The 21,822-nt window shown below is 42.4% G+C and overlaps 1 protein-coding gene across 2 annotated transcripts in view; it reads right to left on the bottom strand.

The window, feature by feature from the left end:
• Positions 1 to 21,822, bottom strand: part of LOC123991686 (MAM domain-containing glycosylphosphatidylinositol anchor protein 2-like) — a 371,078-nt gene that overhangs the window by 108,473 nt on the left and 240,783 nt on the right. The window lies entirely within an intron of this gene.

Below are 21,822 nucleotides of genomic sequence, written 5' to 3'. Positions count from 1 at the left end.
TGGCATTCAGATTTAATTTCCCTCGACTCTGACGTCTGATGCTTCCATCAGGGAGTGACACAAAGTAGACACTAACCAGCGGGCACACAGACACACTCACTGCTGGATGTGTGTGTGTGTGTGTATGTGTGTTTAACCATGTGGTATGTTGTTAGGCAGACTCCATTCCCTTTGTGTGTTAGGGTTCAAGGTTCACCAGTTCTCCCCGTGTGGCACAGCCAACAGCCTATTCTTGTCTCTCTCAATCTTGCTCTCCCTCCCTCTCTCCCCACCCCCCATCCTATGGGTGTTGCCTCTCCCTCATTGCTCAGTATAACTGGTGTGCTATTGGATCTCCCCACACCACCACCACATGGGTACAACACAGATTTACGTCTATTCCTCACCATTCGAAGCCAATACAAACCATACGTGTCACGTGTTTCCTCACTGCATTGACTAGCCTACAGGGAAACATGCAAAACACCTGAAAATATAGACCTTTTACCTAAAGAGAACTCAAGCGTTCTTATTCGTGTCACCTTTGGAAATCCATCGTGTTTTGATATTGCATTCTGATACAGGACCTAACAGTCATTAGCTAGTCAAACTGATGGCATATTTAATGATGAATGCGATTGAACTGTTTATAAAGAGCCTTCATGCTGTTGAATAATGCAGACGACAATGCTGCGTCGCTTGAACGCACCCCTCTTAGCTGCTTCCACTAAGGCCAGAGATAAATGAAATAATGAACTTCCAACAGCAGGGTCTGCATTACCATATTGTTATTCAACTTTTAGCAGTGCTGGGGAAAGTACCCAATTGTCGTACTTGAGTAAAAGTAAAGATATCTTAATGGAAAGTTACTCAAGTAAAAGTGAGTCAGCCTGTAAAATACTACTTGAATAAAAGTCTAAAAGTATTCGGTTTTAAATATACTTACGTATCAAAAGTAAACGTAATTGCTAAAATGTACTTAAGTATCAAGAGTAAAAGTAGAAACCATTTCAAATTCCTTATATTAAGCACCATTTTTATTTATTTTTTATTTACAGATAGCCAGGGGCAAACTCCAACACTCAGACATAATTTACAAGCGAAGCATGTGTATTTAGTGAGTCCGCCAGATCTAACTCAGTAGGGATGACCAGGGATGTTCTCTTGAGAAGTGCGTGAATTGGACCATTTTCCTGTCCTGCTAAGCATTGAAAATGTAACAAGGGTGTTTGGGTGTCAGGGAAAATGTATGGCGTAAAAAGCACATGATTTTCTTTAGGAATGTAGTGAAGTAAAAGTATAAGTTATCAAAAATATAAATGGTAAAGTAAAGTACAGATACCCCAGAAAACTACTTAAGTAGTACTTCAAAGTATTTTTACTTAAGTACTTTACACCACTGTGTCACATCCTGACCATAGTCCCCTTTTTATGTCTCTCTGTTAGTTTGGTCAGGGCGTGAGTTGGGGTGGGCATTCTATGTTTTGTGTTGTATGTTTTCTATTTCTATGTGTTTGGCCTGGTATGGTTCCCAATCAGAGGCAGCTGGCAATCGTTGTCTCTGATTGAGAACCATACTTAGGCAGCCTGTTTTCTCACTATGGGTGTGGGTAGTTATTTTCTGTTTAGTGTTTTTGTTGCACCTTGCAGAACCGTTCGTTTTGATGTTTTTGTTAGAGTACTCATCTTTATTAAAAGTATTATGAATACGTACCACGCTATACTTTGGTCCTCTTCTCCTTCTCCCAAAGACAATCGTTACACACTGACTATAAAGGGGATAATCTATTACCTAAAAAGTATCAAATGTATGCTAATCAATGTGGTAGTTTCATAGAATCACTAATGGATTTACCTCCGTCATCAACTCGGATGTATAAATCTAATGCATCCGGTTGGTGTTTCCACTCACTACCAGATATGGTGATAAGAGGAAGCCTGTGGCTGGCAGTGGGAGAGATGGATTTTGGAGAACATTCTGCTAATTTTGTCATCGATGAAACATATGATCTCCATTCAGTTTTCGGGTTTCCAAAACTAGAACCTGTTTCCAAAACTAGAACCTGTAACAAACAGAGCGGACTGTGTTTTATAGACTATACCTTTTGACAAAGTTTTTTTTTTAAATTGCGTTGTTTTGAAGGAATGCAAGGGTGAAATGAGTTATTGCACACGCACACTTCAAGGAATAGTCCTTCCCTAATGGAATATGCAAATACATACTAGAAATCGCCAATAGGATCTCGCTAGCTCATGCTTGGCTCGGCCCACCTCCACTACGATTCATTTGCTCCTATTGGTCTATGTTGGTTTAGTTATAAAAATCTTAAGAGATTACTCTATCCCAGCTTCATGTTTACAACCAACACAGTCACTGACCTTTGCTGCTGCCGCAACGCCATTCATTCAACGCTGCTGATCAATTCAATATTGTTCTATAAAAATGCTAATATTCAAATTTCAGGCCCCAAATGTAGTGTTGTAGTTAGGCCTCGTTATGTAATGTAATGTGTGGAGATTAATTTGGCGTTAGTAAGTGTGCCGTTAGTTTAGGGGGTGATAGTGATTCATATTAGAGTGTCGCCCCCGGGAGCTGTCGTACTCGCCTTTATTGATGCAGAAAAGAAAATTAATTAAAAACAATAATCGTATAATTCCGTGCATTTTTCTCCGACAACAGTCTCTTTATCCCATTCTTTTGATGTATGTCAGTTAGAGCTGCTGCTCCGCTCGGGGCGAGAATCACACAATAGCAGCGGCGTAACGTGGTGGGGAGGAGAGGATGTGAGAGACAGCAACATGGGGACATGCAGCTGCGTTTACACTGCTCAGGGGCTGAGAGGAGAGAGAGGGAGAGAGAGAGAGACAAAATGAGAGAGAGAGAGAGAGAGAGAGAGAGAGAGAGAGAGAGAGAGAGAGAGAGAGAGAGAGAGAGAGAGAGAGAGAGAGAGAGAGAGAGAGAGAGGACTCAATTGTTCTAATCCTGACAGACAGCCACCACCGTCCAGCCAGGATACCTTTTTATCCCTCTCTCTTTTTTTCTCTCTCTATCCCTCTCTTCTCTCCTTATACACTCAGGGATTCACCGAGTTAGTTTTAATAAGAACATTAGAGTTTCACAGCTGGAGATATGATTTCTGCCCTTGCTTTGCGTTTCTATTAGAGCCAACACATATTTCCTGGATGTTGCATCGAGACGAGGCCTCTCAATCCTTCCCTACCTCCCCTTCTGGCTCGGCCAGCTAGCCGAGCAGCAAACAGATGCAGGTTTTTACATATCAAAGCTGTCGACTGGGCCCCGCTTGACGCCTTCCGTCACGCCTCTAATGCTCTTTGCTTCAGAGGACTGTACCTCGGCCCCTTGATCGAGTTACTAAACACGACGGCTTTGCAGATGGCACGCCACCAAGGCATGCTGCTGCTCGCTCTCTTCCTCGCTCACGCTGGGGTCTGGAAACGCAGGCGAGAAAAACATCTCAGAGGGTTTGGGTTGCTCTCACGTGGCGGGAGACAGGCCAAGAGAGAGAGAAGGAAGAAAGGAGAGGGAGAGGGAGATAGGGAGGGAAAGTGTCTGTACCACAGTAACATCTAAGACAGTACAGTATAAAGATAGGCAGAAACTGCGTCTCCATTAGAAATCTCCGTTCACACTTGTAAGTGATGTAATGGCGACATTGCCTAGCTAAGATCGTGCGCAGAAACGCGTCATCGGGTCCAACAGTCGTCACGCACTGAACTGCGCATGTGCAGGCCGTCAAATCAAAGTTGTTTTTGGCGAAAATGAAAACGTGTCAGTTTCTCACTTTCACACGGTTGGAATAATAACATGTTCAACTACTGTACTTTTAAGACATTGACTCCAATCTAGATTGTGCCTTTAGATTTTGAGAAAATCATCCACTAAGGAAGAAATTTTCGCTTCTCTAATGATTGTGGGCGATTAGACCTGCCTCGCAGTCAGCATTCTAATTCATCCCAAAGGTGATCGATGGGGTTGAGGTCAGGGCTCTGTGCAGGCCAGTCAAGTTCATCCATACCGACCTCAACAAACCATTTCTGTATGAACCTCGCTTTGTGCATGGGGCAATTGTCATGCTTAAACAGGAAAGGGCCTTCCACAAACTGTGGCACTAAGTTGGAAGCACAGAGTTGTCTAGATGCTTGGTCATGAAAACCCATTTCACGAAGCTCCCGATGAACAGTTATTGTGCTGACATTGCTTTCAGAGGCAGATTGGAACTTTGTAGTGGGTGTTGTAAATGAGAACAGGCAATTTTTTTTCGCACTACGCATGTCAGCTCTCGCCGGTCCCATTCTGTAAGCTTTTGTGGCTTACCACTTCACGGCTGAGCGATTGTTGCTCCTAGACGCTTCCACTTCACAATAAGAACATTTACTAGCAGGGCAGAAATTTGACTAACTGACATGTTGGAAAGGTGGCATTCTATGACAATGCCAGGTTGAAATTCCCAGAGCACTTCAGTAATGCAATTCTACTGCCAATGTTTTCCTTTGGAGATTGCATGGCTGTGTGGTCGATTTTATACACCTGTCAGCAACTGGTGGCTGAAATAACCGAATCCACTCATTTGAAGGTGTGTCCACATACTTTTGTATATATTGTGTATTTGAAACCACACTGAATACACAACAGAAATACTAGTACAGAACAATTACAATCGAGCTGGATACAATGCATACTATGTACTGTACCTATAGAACAATGACCCTCTCCTCCCATGTCTGTAAAAATGTGCCCCTCATCTCACATGTGTTACAAAAAACATTTGCAATTTTGACAGTAACCCTCCTTTTCAATTTCTACACATAGCAAGCAAAGTGTTTGTGATGTCCAACCTACATTGGTAGTTGGTGAGTCAGACATAGTTTTCATGCATCTAATTTCTATTCTGCCACCTATTTCTCAGCTGAGCCGGTGGCAGCCTGCCTTACCACATCAGCAAAGCTACCACCTTGTCTTCGACTGACGAAACACCTTCACAGGTGGAAGCTAGGAGGTTATTTCCCTAGCAGCCTTCCAGTCCCGACAGAGCCCTTCTCTGCCCGGCCCGACAATGACAGTGGCCTTGCTCCTCCTCTTCTTCCCTTGAGAATTAGTGACAGTTTCTATAGTTAGAGTGCCAGCCCTCCTCCTCGTCCTCCACTCCCAGAAAACCAAGCTGACAACTGCCAGGGACCAAGCAGCACTCGTGAGAGCGACGCCCCTTCTCTAAACACTGGTAAGCCGACAAGTGACGAGACAGATTGCATGGAGTCCGAGTTCCAATGTGTAGGCCTAATATAAATAGCCTCCAGATAAGTACTGTATACAGTATATAGCTATAGCTAGCCTAGTAGTCTAGACTGCATTGTCTGCATAATAAACAATCCCTAGTAAGCTATTGTTTTGACGGTGGACTGATTATATTATTTGCCATTAATAGACTGGTTTTACACAGCACAAACGTTATATCTAAACTGCGAGAGAGGTAGGCCTACAAGACAGCTGTATATTAAAAAATAATAATAATTGTTTGCAATGTTTGAATTTCCCAATTGAATTATTGAACAAGTAAATACGTTATTGTCGCCAGCCAGCATTCTAAATAGCAGCATTGCGACACCGTAAGCCTATAGCTTCGTGAAACATAAACAGTAGGATAAAATGACCACCAAATAAAAATCAACATGTATCCATTGAAGCAAAGCTATAGGCTACTGCAAGAAGTAACAATTCCAGAACCATGGACAGCGATCGGTAGTCTATACTAAATGAGTAGCTGACGCATTCGTTTCTTTGGGGTCCAGAGAAACCGCGCTGTGCCAGTGTATTTAGTACTCTGCGACTGGTAAAAAGGGCCATGAAAATACACACTGATATGATGATTGATTTATCAATGCGTAACCTCTAATAACTGGCTTCACTATAAACACTGCTTTGGGATGTTGGTGCCGAAGAATATAGTTGTCTGCCAAGATATCACTCATTGAACCTAAACGTGTGTGTGTGTGTGTGTGTGTGTGTGTGTGTGTGTGTGTGTGTGTGTGTGTGTGTGTGTGTGTGTGTGTGTGTGTGTGTGTGTGTGTGTGTGTGTGTGTGTGTGTGTGTGTGTGTGTGTGTGTGTGTGTGTGTGTGTGTGTGTGTGTGTGTGTGTGTGTGTAAGCGGTGACTTCAGACATGTATTGTAGTCCTAATCTTTACTTGACTGATACCTGGCCTCCTCTCTCCATCCACTTCAGCTCTATCCATGTCTGACCTCCATCAGTGTATCACTAAAACCTCTTAAAGCCACCCTTATCCACCTTTACTGGTCACCATGGAAATGTGGGGACACACCTACTCAACGTAGCTTTTAGACCAGTAGGTCTGTGCAGCCTCAGGATGTATCCCAGATGGCATCCTAAGCCCTACACCCTTAGGAAAAAGGGTTCCAAAATGGTTCTTTGCAAGGCAAAGGGTTCTAGCTAGCACCAAAAAGGGTTCCCTATATGGGGACAAACCAAAGAACCATACGGTACTACTTAGCACCTTTTTTTCTTCCTGAATATTCCTTCCCTCACCCCTGAAAGTGGCCTGAGTTTTCTTCAAATGCCATTGAACTGGTTGTTCAAAGGTTACTGCTACTCAAGGGAAAAGAAACATGTTGTTGTTTCTAGTTTTACTTTGACTCTGAGTGAAGATGGATCTTCAGGGCAGAGGAATACTTTTCATTGAGGGACTATTTCTATAGTCCCTTAGGATGTAACAGGGGAACCGGTATAGAGACACCGATTATATTCAGTTACTGGCACAGGTAATTTTGAACGTACTAGCCGTCGGTGTGACTCACGTAATAATATGGAGGGATGATGATTAATTCAGGGGAGGATAGTTCAATTTACCATCTTATTAGCTCGATGAGTTTTGTGTTCCATGGTGAACATTATTCTTATCGAAACGGCGTTGGAGATAGATCAGAGCGTTTTGTTTGAATATATGGAACCTTCTCTGTAACTGTATGCAGACTGAGGACATATTCACTTTATTCATCTCCTCATAGAGGAACTCAATTCAAAATTTCCCTTGGTATGGGCAAATCTTATTCGGGTAGTTTAATCTTTGTTCTACCTGCATGTTTTCCTGATGAAGGGAAGCAGCATGGCACACTTTCTCTCCTGCAAGCACAGGCAAGCCTGCCTAACAGATATTTTCACGAATGCAGTTGATTGCAGAGGGATGCTAAAAAGCTTCTGGACAGGCCTTTGAGTTAGCGCCCGCTTGTTTATCTTGTTTGCTTCTATTCCAGATCTAATTGTGCTACGCTAAAACAAAACGGGGAGTCTCGCCGCCGCTGCTTTACGATGCGAAGGGCAGGCTGGATTATCATGACCTATCGCTCCTGGTGGGAGTAAATTGATCTCGGCTGAGAGAAGAAGAATGGAGGGAAGAGGAGCTGCATTAGTTCATGTCCTCCACTGAGAGTGCAGGAGTGGGCCAGACCAGCCCGGCATTCACAGTGGTGGAAAAAGTACCCTATTGTCATACTTGAGTAGGAGGTTACTCAAGTAAAAGTGAAAGTCACTCAGTAAAATACTACTTGAGTAAAAGACTAAATGTATTTGGTTCTAAATATACTTAAGTATCAAAAGTAAATGGAATTGGTAAAATATACTTAAGTACCAAAAGTAAAAGTAAAAATCATTTCAAATTCCTCATATTAAGCAAAGCAGATGGCATCATTTTTTTGTTTTTAAAATGTACAGATTGCCAGGGGTACACTCCAACACTCAGACATCATTTACAAATGATGCATGTGTGTTTAGGGATTCTGCCAGATCAGAGGCAGTAGAGATGACCACAGAAGTTCTCTTGAAGTGTGTGAATTGGACCATGTTCCTGTCCTGCTAAGCACTCAACATGTAACGAGTACTGTTGGGTGTCAGGGAAAATGAATGGAGTAAAAAGTACATTATTTTCTTTAGGAATGTAGTGAAGTAAAAGTTGTCAAGAATTTTAATAGTAAAGTTCTACTTAAGTAGTACTTTAAAGTATGTTTACTTAAGTACTTTACACCACTGGGCATTCAGAATGTGTGATGGAATCTTATGAAGAGGGATGTTTTTTAAAAGTTTTTTTACCTTTATTTAACTAGAAAAGTCAGTTAAGAACAAATTCTTATTTTCAATGGCGGCCTAGGAACAGTGGGTCAACTACTAAATGATGAGAGGTTCAAAGCTCTAACCACTAGGTTACCTGCCGCCTGTCGTGGTAATTTCCTGTATTACTAAATGATGAGAGAGCAATCAACATACCAGTCAGAGTTATACTTAAGAAGTCCATCTTTAATTATATGAGCTTCACCATAGCCCTTTGACTCTCAGATCATTTCATTGTCTATAAATTAATTAATTACAAAATAATACTTAGTATCTTTTATAGCCAAGATACACCCCTCTCAACTCACATGACAAACCACTGATCTTAGGAACTTCACAAAGGGCCTTTTACTTGAGAGAGGAGTATCCCATAGCCAGATAGCATTAGCTATAAATTATCATTCAGTTTGGTCTCTTAGACGAGGTTCTACTTCTCGTTCTTGGTACTTCATAGTACCAAAACATTACCTCATCCAATGGCATATATCGATTGTAAATTCTACATACTCCCATCTCAAATACACCCCCCCCCCTGGACAAGCTCACGGAGGGGAGTGGGCCTCTAGGTCATATACTAGGTCAGGATGCATGCAACATCAGAGGTTAATACAATGGTTCCAGACACTGCCATCCTCCTCCTCCCATGGTGGACATGGGAGGAGGTGGAGACATGGTGGAGCCATTCACATGGTTTAGGAATAGTTACAGACACATTCAAATATGAAGACAATGTTCAAACCTGACTTCTCCCTTTCTAATATTCTGCATATTACCAGACATGCAAAAGACAATCCTGATCTCTCCCCTCTCTGGGCCCCAAGTGACTTTCCCCTAGAGAAGAAAGGAAAATGCAACTGCCAACAGTATAGTCCAAAAGAAGACATTCTAATGACAAGTATAAAGTAAATAAAACATCTATGTTACCTAACTAATTCTGATTCAGCTACGACACACCCCTCCGATTGGGTCAACTACTAAATGATGAGAAGTTCAAAGCTCTAACCATTAGGTTACCGGCCGCCTGTCGTGGTAATTTCCTGTATTACTAAATGATGAGAGAGCATTTGAAAAGACACACACCTGTCTATAAGGTCCCACAGTTGACAGTACATGTCAGAGCAAACACCAAGCCACGAATTGTCTGTAGAGCTCCAAGACAACGTTGTTTCGAGGCACAGATCTTGGGAAGGGTACCAAACCATTTCTGCAGCATTGAAGGTCCCCAAGAACTCAGTGGCCTCCATCATTCTTAAATGGAAGACGTTTCTTCCTAGAGCTGGCTGCCCGGCTAAACTGAGCAATCAGGGGAGAAGGGCCTGGTTCATGGAGGTGACCAAGAACCCGATGGTCACTGACAGAGCTCCAGAGTTCCTCTGTGGATAAGGGAGAACCTTGCAGAAGGACAACCATCTCTGCAAAACCACCAATCAGGCCTTTATGGTAAAGTGGCCAGACGGAAACCACTCCTCAGGAAAAGGCACATGACAGCCCGCTTGGATTTTGCCAAAAAGCACCTAAAGGACTCTCAGACCATGAGAAATTAGATTCTCCGGTCTGATGAAACTAAGATCGAACTCTTTGGCCTGAATGCCAAGCGTCACGTATGGAGGAAACCTGGCAACATCCCTATGGTGAAGCATGGTGGTGGCATAATCATGCTGTGGGGATGTTTTTCAGCGGAAGGGACTGGGAGACTAGTCAGGATTGTTTTGGCACACAGCCAAAACAACACAGGAGTGGCTTTGGGACAAGTGTCTGAATATCCTTGAGTGTCCCAGCCAGAGCTTGGACTTGAACCCAATCGAGCAATCTCTGGAGAGACCTAAAAAAAGCTGTGCTGCGATGCTTCCCATGCAACCAATCTGCAGAGAAGAATGGGAGAAACTCCCCAAATACAGGTGTGCCAAGCTTATAGCGTCATACGCAAGTAGACTCGAGGCTGTAATCGCTGCCAAAGGTGCTTCAACAAAGCACTGAGTAAAGGCCCTGAATACTTATGTACTTACAGTATATGATTTTTCCTTTTTTTTTATTTATACATTTGCTAAAATTGATAAAACTGTTTTTGCTTCATCAATATGGGTAGATTGATGAGAAAAAACAAAACAATTTGCTCAATTTTAGAACAAGGCTGTAACATTACAAAATGTGGAAAAAGTCAAGGGGGTCTGAATTCTTTCCGAATGCAATGTAGACTGAACATATATATATAAACGTATCATGTAAAGTGTATGTCAAAAGCAGATCTATTTTGGTTGGTAACCCTGAAACAATTGTCTTTCAACTCGCCAGATTGAACCCGCTTTTTTTGTCACTCTGGGAATAATAATTCCAGATGCAAAATCCATGTCACTCCACGCGGCCAACCTTTTTTCATTTGGAAACATATTCTGTTATATTTTATTCTGTAATATTACATTGTTTTTTTACTATAAACTCTGTGTGTTTTTACTGTGATAAGGGCTAAATTAATAAAAGCCATAGTCTTCTACAATCAAGCGCCACTGCTGAGGTTAATGCCTTTTTGATGATTGTGTTCAACAATATAATATAACCAGTTGATATTGTGGTTTCAATAAATACATTTTAAATGGCACTTGTTTTTTTTGACTGAATTAGCAATTAGGATATATTTGTAATGGTTAGGATAAATTAGGCATTGTTGCGCACTTCTGGCATATAGATACATGCACACATTTCTTTCTGGCCAGGTGTTCAGTTCATAAATATGGATTCCCCCTGTGAAGATATACTTTTTTGCAACCTCACTTTCAGACAGGCAGGCGCCCATCCACACACACACACGCACACGCACTTGCACACGCACATACACAGCAGGCTTCAGAACAGCCCCTTAGCTACTACAGTATAGTACTGTACTCCATTCCATTGAAACCCCACTCCTCCTTAAAGATATGACATTCTAAGATGGCTTAACGGCTAATTAGCAGAAGGCTAATTTATTCCCGCTAGTATTCATTTTGTATTCATTAATGTAGATTTGAATGGAATATTTAAAATCAAAGACTGGGATTCAAAGCAGTGTTACTCATTCACAGAGATGGAAGTTTTTCAGGAGAAAGGAGAAAAAAGAACGAGGGAATGAGGGAAATTAAAGCAATCCATGCATGGCGCTGGGTGAATGCATACGGTTTCTCTGGCAAGTGATTATAGGAAATAAGAAAACTTAGGGAAAGGGTTGATTCTGTTACTGTGTGCCATAAATTCTATTGTTATTGGTGATTTAAAGTTTCCATGACTCGAATCCCCATTGTTTTCTCACATGGCCCAGTTAGTTAGTTAGTTAGTTTGGCCCTCACATGTTCAATCAAAACTCCTGTACTTATTCCCTCTAAAGCCTAGAAAATACTCACTGACCAGATGATCACAAACAGGAGATTTTCTATTGAAAGTGCTCCTTAATCCAAAACCAGGCTTCATCTGTATCCAGGAAACCCGCACTAGGTGTGTATATGGAACACACCGTAATGACCATTTATAGAACAAGTAATCAATCACAACATGTCTATAATGGAAGTATGATGGAGTAGGAACTCAATTGAACACAGTTATTTTATTTTTGTTCCTTTTTTTCATCCAAGGTATTTTGATGTGGCCATCACATCTGAGTTCAGTAATTAATGAGTTGGCTCTGTGAGGAACATTAATGAAGTTCTGATGTGCTTTGAAGACTAAACAGCCAATGCTCATTGAACTGATTGTGATTATAACGCTGATGACAGGCGACACATATCAAAGGTTAGCGGTCAGACTTGGCTCCGCACTGACGCAGTGGCTGAAAAGGTAAACAAAGGAAGATCATTCACCTCACCTCACTCTCTACAACAGGAAGTCCTTTTATTGTCCCCAGCACAAGGTGCACCTCTGTAATGATCATGCTGTTTAATCAGCTTCTTTATATGCCACACCTGTCAAGTCAGGTGGATGGATTATTTTGCCAAAAGAGACATGCTCACTAACACGGATGTAAACTAATTTGATCACATCAGTTGAGAGAAATAAGCTTTTAGTGAGTATGGAACATTTCTGGGATCTTTTAGATCAGCTCATGAAACATACTTTAGATATACATACCTTCGATTTAGTTTATTCTGCCTATTCTTTGAACACTGCATGGTGATGAATCACGGCCACGACATCTGTTTGGTGAGTAGGCCTAGGCTTAATGATTCTGATCAAAATATGCTTGTTGTCTTTATCAAACTAATGTTTATGCATATTTTCAGTGTGGAATCTGTCTATGTGTAGAGTGGTTATAGCCAAGCCTTAGGCTAACCAATTCTAAATGGCACTAGCAGTTCGCAAGTAGCCAAAGTGAAAAATAGACAGGATGTAATTATTCCAAAACTGCAGATCGTTGTTGGAACACATATTTCCCTACTTCAATCAACCAGTCCATTTGGAATTTGTGATAAAACTGTCATTATTTAGCAAGGAATGTAGATTGTGTATCCCATCAGTTAGATACATTGTATGGGCATTGATTTATGTAGGCCTAATGGGAACATGTGTGCACACTCAGGATGCATGTACAGAGGGAGCAGTCGGAAGGCAATTGGGTGAGTGAGACACACCCAATTGAGTGAGACAGAGGGGAAAGGGAATTTAGAGAGAAGAACTGTGTGATGCTTAGCTTGGTTTGTTGTGCCCCACAAAAGTACATATTGGCCTATGGAACAATAGAGTCAAAGCAAATTAACCTTGTCTTCAAGACAAAATGTATATTATTCAAAGCAAATTATACCAAATAGTTTTATTGTACCTCTGGTTAAAGATTGAGTTTCGACGCCCGTCGAGAACAGATTTCCTCTATTTATTTTTTTTGCGCTGTCACAGTGTCACCATGAAAATGTTAAAACATTGTCCGAGCAGCATAAATATTTGATGCAATGAGGGTAGAAACAGCAAGGCTGTTTTATCATGTTACAAATATCCTGTCGTTTTTCATTTTGCGCATAGCAGTGGCGATTTTAGCATGTAAATCTTGGTGGGGCAAAAAAATGTAAAAGTGGAATGCATGCTAGCAAAGCCACTACACAACACTAAACAATACATTAATTGCACTATATAACGGTGACAAACAGTGCCCCCAAACTGTTAGGGCCTACTACGTAAAGGGCCTACATAAAGCAGTTCCAACAGCAGTCCCAACATCTTACCACAGCTACACCTGGCTATCAGCGGAGCCTTGTCTGGCAGTTCATTCAGCCTCATTTACTGCCTTTAAAAAAACATAGCTGATATGGCTGACTTGCTAAAACAAATGTGGTTTCTAATGACATTTGAGACGTACAAACTATGGCATAGCCTACAAATAAATAAATTGTGAAGCATTTGCGAGTGTGCGACATGGTAGGGACAAAAATAGCTCAGCATTTGTGATTAACCAGATTCGGTTTTATGTAGCCAAATTTTAAATTGTGTTTTTTACATTGGATAATAGTAGCGATTCAGAGCTAGAAAATTATATATCATACACTACAGTTGAGGAACAATGGGAAAGTAATTCTGCGTTGAAAGTTGATAAACTTGTAATCTCACTTTTGAAAAATGACCCTTGAATATTTTGGTAAACCTACTGGAGAGCTCTTCTTTGTCTAAACCCATTCAGAATCGTTCACACCCTCTTAAGCCTTAGCCCCACTCATCTCTTTAACCCCTTGAAGCTAGGGGGCACTATTTTTATGTTTGGAAAAACAACGTTCCCAAAGTAAATGGCCTATTTCTCAGGACCAGATGCTAGAATATGCATATTATTGACAGAGTAGGATAGAAAGCACTCTAAAGTTTCCAAAACTGTCAAAATATTGTCTGTGAGTTTAACAGAACTGATATTGCAGGCGAAACCCTGAGAAAAATCAAACCAGGAAGTGGCTTCTATTTTGAAAACTCTAGCCTCCCATTGCTCCATTTAAAGGGATATCAACCAGATTCCCTTTCCTATCGCTTCCTCAAGGTGTCAACAGTCTTCAGACATAGTTTCAGGTTCTTATTTTGAAGAATGAGCGTGAACGACCACATTGTGTAAGTGGATAGGTGTGGGCTATCAGAGTGAATTGTGTGCAAAAGAGAAAGGCGGCCATTGTTACTCCCGGTCCTAGTGAAAAGCGAACTGTCCCGGTTGATATATTATCGAATAGATATTTGAAAAACACCCTGAGGATTGATTATAAAAAACGTCTGACATGTTTCTGTGGACATTATGGATATAATTTGGAATTTTTGTCTGCGTTGTCGTGAACGCTCTTTCCGGTGGATTCCTGGGCATAACGAACCAAATTAACGGGGGTATTTGGATATAAAAAATATCTTTATGGAACAAAAGGAACATTTGTTGTCTAACTGGGAGTCTCGTGAGTGAAAACATCCGAAGATCAAAGGTAAACGATTCATTTGATTGCTTTTCTGATTTTCGTGACCAAGTTACCTGATGCTAAGTGTACTTATTGTTTTGTCGAGCGATCGATAAACTTACAAATGCTTGTATTGCTTTTGCTGTAAAGCATCATTTCAAAATCTGAGATGACAGGTGGATTAACAAAAGGTTAAACTGTGTTTTGCAATATTGCACTTGTGATTTCATGAATAGTAATTATCGGACTGTGGCGCTATGCTATTCGGCGTTGTTGATGACAATTATCCCGGATATGGGTGGTTCAGAGAGGTTAAGGATTCAGATGTGAGGCCATGTAATAAACAACCGAAGATTTCAAGACTAAGGCTGGTTTATACTACAGGTGTATTCGTTAATTCAATCTGGAGTGGCAGACTGTGCCCTGGGTGTTCATAAACTCAGAACGTTGTCAGAATGTCCTTTCTTAAATTCAGAGCATTTCGCTCTCAGAGTGTTAAGAATGCACACTGGACACTCTAGCCGAGGAGTAGGGTTGATCCGAGTATTCTGACCGAACAGCAGCAGTCAGACTCCCAAGATAACTGGTTAACTTTGGCTAGCTTGCTAGCTACTTGCAGACACATAAGAGAACAGCTAACTCTGACCCTTTTACTTGCCTTAGCAGAGCTGGTTAGAATGTTATGTTATCCAGAGCATTGGCGACTGTAACTGTGCTGCTGTCAACAATTTAATTACACTTTTTTGCTGACATTTACTGACACCGGTCATATTCAACGGGTGTTGAGTGTTTCTCAATTTTGTCAGTTACTCTGCGCTATGGCACACTCAGAGGAGAGTGCTCTGAAATTGGAGTAGATAGCCAGTACGAATTTACCAACTACGTCTATTGACAGTTGTCACAGTGACATGATGAACATTCTATTGAAATGGTTACTTGCATAGTGGAGTCTTTTGTTTAGACATGTAGCTAGCTAGCAAAACAATGAACCATAATCCCAACTCATAACATTACTACCCTGCATGAATCTGCAGGTAACCAGGTTCAATGTTAGCTAGCTAACATTAGGCTATAACTAAAAATGTAAATGGCCCTGAGATACAAATAATATTACTATACAGATCAAACATGTAAAGTTAGCTAGCAAGCCAGCCTGCTAACATTAGCTAGCTACCTAACAGTACGCTTTAACTTGAAACGAAAACGTCTTTCTGACAAAATTAGGAACGTGTAATATCTGAAAATCTAGCTAGCTAGACTATCTTACCAGTATACATGGCTGGATGCTTCTCCCTCTCTGTCATGAATACCATGGTTGCCCATAGTTTGAAGATGTAATCCAGAGACAGGTGTTTTATAAATCCTTCTGTGTGTTCTCTTTTCGACTCATATTTGCAATCAAAGGCCAGAATTTCCTCCATCTCCGTACCTATCATATTCTAATTCCACCGGGCCTTCCACTGATTTCAAAACTCGGCCCTCCAGAAAGTGGAGAGCAACACTTTGATATCTTTAAAAAAGCTGCTTAGAATGGATTACCTACAAATACTGACCAGTTCATGTTATAGACAGAAGTGTGGCAGATCAATCCGAACTCATCTCCCGGCATGTCGAGCTCTTCCATTATCTCAGCCAATCAGGTTCCTGTCTTTTTTCATGGCTAAACCAACTAGGCTCATAGTTTACCAATTTCATTTGTATTTACAGATGGCATACAAGTTTGTTATTAATGCACATGAAAGTTCAGATGTTTCATAAGGCATTTCTGCCCAAAAACACATCCAAAAATAATTAGATTTATGTTCAAATGGCTATCCTGTGAAGTAGTGACGTGTGACATATGCCCAATTTCCTGAAACGAGTCACATTGTGCATTATAGACTGATACAAATTAAATGAAAAATTTGAATTCCTTTTTAGAAACACAAGTTTGACTTCAGGCTCATGCGATGGTGCCTGGAGAGCAGGCCGGCAGCAGAGAATAACCTCTCCACACTTGCAAAGCCACTGGGGATCCTTTTGGCCATTCTTGCCAGGCTGGGCAGAGATGCAGAGTTTGTTTAAAAAAAATGTTCTATTGGTATGTAACGTTCGTTGTTCGAAAGATTGGGCCAAGGTGCAGTGTGGAAGGCGTTCATCATATTTATTAATCTGAACCAGCAACAAAACAAATAAAGAGTAACAAAATTAACGTGCAGCTTTGTAGGGCTAAAAAGCAACAATACAAAAATCAAGATCCCTCAAACAGATGATCAGATGAAACAATATGATCTCCAATCAGAGACAACGATATACAGCTGCCTCTGATTGGGAACCATACCAGGCCAACATAAAAACCTGACCTCACACCCTAACCTAACCAAAATAGAGAAATAAAAGGTTCTTTAAGGTCAGGGCGTGACAGTCCCACCCCCAAAAGGTGTGGACTCCGGCGGAAAAACCTGACTCTATGGGGGAGGGTCCGGGTGGGCATCTAGCCTCGGTGGCGGCTCCTGTGTGGGATGTAGATCCCACTCCGCTCGCGGATCCACCAGCTTCGGTGGTGCCTCTGGTGCGGGGATCGTCGCCGGAAGCGCCGGACCGTGGATCGTTGCCGGAGGATCCAGACCGTGGATCGTCTCTGGAGGCTCCGGGCCATGGATCGTCACTGGAGGCTCCGGACCTTGGATCGTCACTGGAGGCTCCGGACCTTGGATTGTCTCTGGAGGCTCCGGACCTTGGATCGTCTCTGGAGGCTCCGGACCTTGGATCGTCACTGGAGGCTCCGGACCTTGGATCGTCACTGGAGGCTCCGGGCCATGGATCGTCACTGGAGGCTCCGGGCCATGGGATCGTCACTGGAGGCTCCGGGCCATGGGATCGTCACTGGAGGCTCCGGGCCATGGGATCGTCACTGGAGGCTCCGGGCCATGGATCGTCACTGGAGGCTCCGGGCCATGGATCGTCACTGGAGGCTCCGGGCCATGGATCGTCACTGGAGGCTCCGGGCCATGGGATCGTCACTGGAGGCTCCGGGCCATGGGATCGTCACTGGAGGCTCCGGGTCATGGATCGTCACTGGAGGCTCCGGGCCATGGATCGTCACTGGAGGCTCCGGGCCATGGATCGTCACTGGAGGCTCCGGGCCATGTATCGTCACTGGAGGCTCCGGGCCATGGATCGTTACTGGAGGCTCCGGGCCATGGATCATCACTGGAGGCTCATCACTGGAGGCTTCGGGCCATAGATCATCACCAGAGGTCTGGATGTGTCCTGGACAAATGACCACCTTCGTGCGGCAAGTGCGGGGAGCTAGCACAGGACACACTGGGCTGTGAAGGCGCACTGGGGACGCAGTGCGTAGAGCCAGCGCAGGATGTACTGGACCCTGGAGGCGTGCTGGAGACCAGGAGCGCTGAGCCAGCACAACCCGTCCTGGACAGATACCCACTTTAGCACGACAAGAGCGGGGAGCTGGCACAGAACTCACCGGGCTGTGGAGGCGCACTGGAGACACGGTGCTTAGAACCGGAAAACATTGCACCTGAACGGTGACCAACTCCACACGGTGAGTACAGGGAGTTGGTTCTGGTTCCTACCTTGGCACCGCCAACCACCCCGTGTGCCACTCCCAATTGTTTTTTTGAGGCTGCCTCTCGGGCTCCGTCGTGGCTGCGAACCCCGGTGTCATCGTTGTTTCTCATTTGCTGCCTCCGCATGCTTCCATGGCAGGCTTCTGTCTCCTGCCATGATTTCGTCCCACGTCCAGGATGTCCTCCACTCCTGGCTTTCCTCCCAGGCCCAGGATCCCTGCTCCTCCTGGGCACACTGCTTGGTCCTGGGGTGGTGGAATCTTCTGTAACTTTAATTATTGGAAGGATTGGACCAAGGTGCAGAGTGGAAGGCATTCATCATATGTATGAACCTTTCTAGGGCTGGCGGAACCCCTCAACAACATTCCGCTGAAAAGGCAGCACGCAAAATTCAAAAACATTTTTTAGAAATATGTAACTTTCACACATGAACAAGTCCAACACAGCAAATGAAAGATAAACATCTAGTTAATCTACACATCGTGTCCGATTTCATAAATGCTTTACAGCAAAAGCACAACATATGATTATGTTAGGTCATAGCCAAGTCCAAAAAACACAGCCATTTTTCCAGCCAAAGATAGGAGTCACAAAAAGCAGAAATATAGATAAAATTCATCACTAACCTTTGATGATCTTCATCAGATGACACTCATAGGACATCATGTTTCACAATACATGCATGTTTTGTTCGATAATGTGAAAATGTATATGCAAAGATCTGTTTACATTGGCGCGTTATGTGCAGTAATGTTTTGATTCCAAAACATCCTGTGATTTTTCACAAATACTCATAATAAACATTGATTAAAGATACAACTGTTATTCACAGCATTAAAGAGACTTCTCCTTAATGCAACCGCTGTGTCAGATTTTTAAAAAGACTTTAAGGAAAAAGCATAATCTGAGAATGGCGCTCAGAACCCAAAACAGCCAGAGGAATATCCACCATTTTGGAGTCAACAAAGTTAGAAATAACACCATAAATATTCACTTACCTTTGATGATCTTCATCAGAAGGCACTCCCAGGAATCCCAGTTCGACAATAAATTACTGATTTGTTCCATAAAGTCCATCATTTATGCCCAAATAGCCACTTGTTAGCGTGTTCAGCCCAGTAATCTATCTTCATGAGGCGCAAGCATTTCGTCCAGACAAACTCGAAAACTTCCGTTACAGTCCTTTAGAAACATGTCAAACGATGTATGGAATCAATCTTTAGGATGTTTTTTAACATAAAACATCAATAATGTTCCTACCGGAGAATTCCTTTGTCTGTAGATAAGCACTGGAACGAGAGGTAACTCTGTCAGGAGCACGTGTCATGAGACCAAGGCACTCTGCCAGACCACTGACTCAAAGAGGTCTCATGAGCCCCTCCTTTATAGTAGAATCCTCATTCAAGTTTCTAAAGATGGTTGACATCTAGTGGAAGCCGTATGAAGTGCAACTTTATCCATATCTCAATGTGTATTCGGTAGGCCAAGCTTTGAAAAACTACAAACCTCAGACTTCCTGGTTGGATTTTTCTCAGGTTTTCGCCTGCCATATGAGTTCTGTTATACTCACAGACACCATTCAAACAGTTTTAGAAACTTCAGAGTGTTTTCTATCCAATACTAACTGAATAATATGCATATATTAGCATCTGGGACAGAGTAGAAGGCAGTTCACTCTGGGCACGCTATTCATCCAAAAGTGAAAATGCTGCCCCCTATCCCAAAAAGGTTAATGTGAACCAGCAACAAAACAAATAAAGAGTAACAAAACAAACGTGCAGATTTGTAGGACTAAAAAACAACAATACAATTATCAAGATCCCACAAACAACAGGTGGGAAAAGGCTGCCTAAATATGATCCCCAATCAGAGACAACGATAGACAGCTGCCTCTGATTGGGAACCATACCAACATAGAATATAAAAAACTAGACTATCCACCCTAGTCACACACTGATCTAACTAAAATAGAGAAATAAAAGGTTCTCTAAGGTCAGGGCGTGACATGATAGGCCTAAAGGTTTTTCGGCAACATATGCCAGGACTGTTGGGTCAAAATCAACGATGGCCTATTGTATAGATAATAGAACAAAAATGAAAAACGTTTAAGAGATCTGATTTTTTGTTTATAAATACTTTGCTACAATGACACACTTAGTTATCTACCCACCTCATTCCTTCTTTTTAGCATGTGCACATAGTAAGTACACCATCATCATGCTTTCGAGATATGTGTCTTTTCAGATTCCACAATGATTCTTTAGTTGTAGACCCTACATCACCACACTCCCTCTCTTGCTCTTGGTCCTCATCTTTGTAAGTCACCTTGATTTAGCACCTGTGTGTTTTATCAGTTCCTTATTGAACATATTTAGTGAACTCCATGACAGTAGCTAAAGCAAGGGGCTATAGCAGCACACAAGTAGACTACAAATGCATGCCCTGAGCTTGTGAAGTGAATGCTACTGGAGCACTACTGGAGAGAAACTGGTGTGGGCAAGAAGGCTGACGCTCCAGCCTTTGGAAATCTTACTCCATGCTCCAGACATACTCTGATGTCTGGAGAGTATGCAGGCCATGGAAACAACTGGGACATTTTCAGCTTCCAGGATTTGTCTACAGATCCTTGCGACATTGGGCCATGCATTATCATGCTGAAACATGAGGCGATGGCTGTGGATTAATGGCACGACAATCGGCCTCAGGATCTCATTACAGTATCTCTGTGCATTCAAATTACCATTGATAAAATGCAATTGTGTTCATTGTCCGTAGCTTATGCCTGCCCATATCATAACCCCACCGCCACCACGGGGCTCTCTGTTCACAATTTTGACATCTGCAAAGCCGTTAGCCCACACGACACCACACAATTAGCCTGCGGTTGTGAGGCCGGTTGGACGTACTGACAAATTCTCTTGGACGTACTGACAAAGTCCAAATGATGTTGGAGGTTGAACATTCAATTCTCTGGAAACAGCTCTGGTGGACATTTCCTGCAGTCAGCATGCCAATGGAACGCTCCTTCAAAACTTGAGACATCTGTGGCATTTTGTTGTGTGACAAAACTGCTAGTTTTAGAGTGGCATTTTATTGTCCCCGGCACAAGGTGCACCTGTGTAATGACCATTCTGTTTAATCAGCTTCTTGAAATGCTATACCTGTCAGGTGGATGGATTAACTTGGCAAAGGATACATGCTCACTAACAGGGATTTAAGCAAATTTGTGGTCAAAATTTGGGAGAAATAAGCTTTTTCTGCATTTTATTTTAGCTCATTAAACATGGAACCAACATGTTGCTTTTTCATTTTTGGTCAATATAATTGAGCTACTCATGAGCTACTCATTGACAGTCCACAAGCTACCAGATATGCAGTTTTTTGCAAAGTTGCAAACTGTGGTAGGCTGATGGAAGTCTACTGTAAGTCAGCAGGAGAATCTCAATTGCATACTCCTCTTGCCCTCTCTCCTTCTAAAAATCCATTGCATGAGAAATCCAGAGGTCCTTCCCTACTGACCTTCTCCTCCAATGGGTTTTTAGAAGGAGGCGAGGAGAGAGGGCACGAGCCATTTAAATTCTACCAGATGCTGTGATACAGTGAAGCCTAATCAGACATGCCTGTGCTCATCATACCTCTGACAGGTAAAGTGAAATGACAAAATGTGTAAGTGGTGTACACCTCTCAAATGATATATAACAACACCCTGAGAGCATCAGACATGAAACAATACAACAGCACAACCACATTTTATTTTGCAG

The sequence above is a fragment of the Oncorhynchus gorbuscha genome, linkage group LG12 (assembly GCF_021184085.1).
Source record: "Oncorhynchus gorbuscha isolate QuinsamMale2020 ecotype Even-year linkage group LG12, OgorEven_v1.0, whole genome shotgun sequence".
NCBI lineage: Eukaryota > Metazoa > Chordata > Actinopteri > Salmoniformes > Salmonidae > Oncorhynchus > Oncorhynchus gorbuscha.
This window is presented reverse-complemented; position numbering and strand designations above follow the sequence as displayed.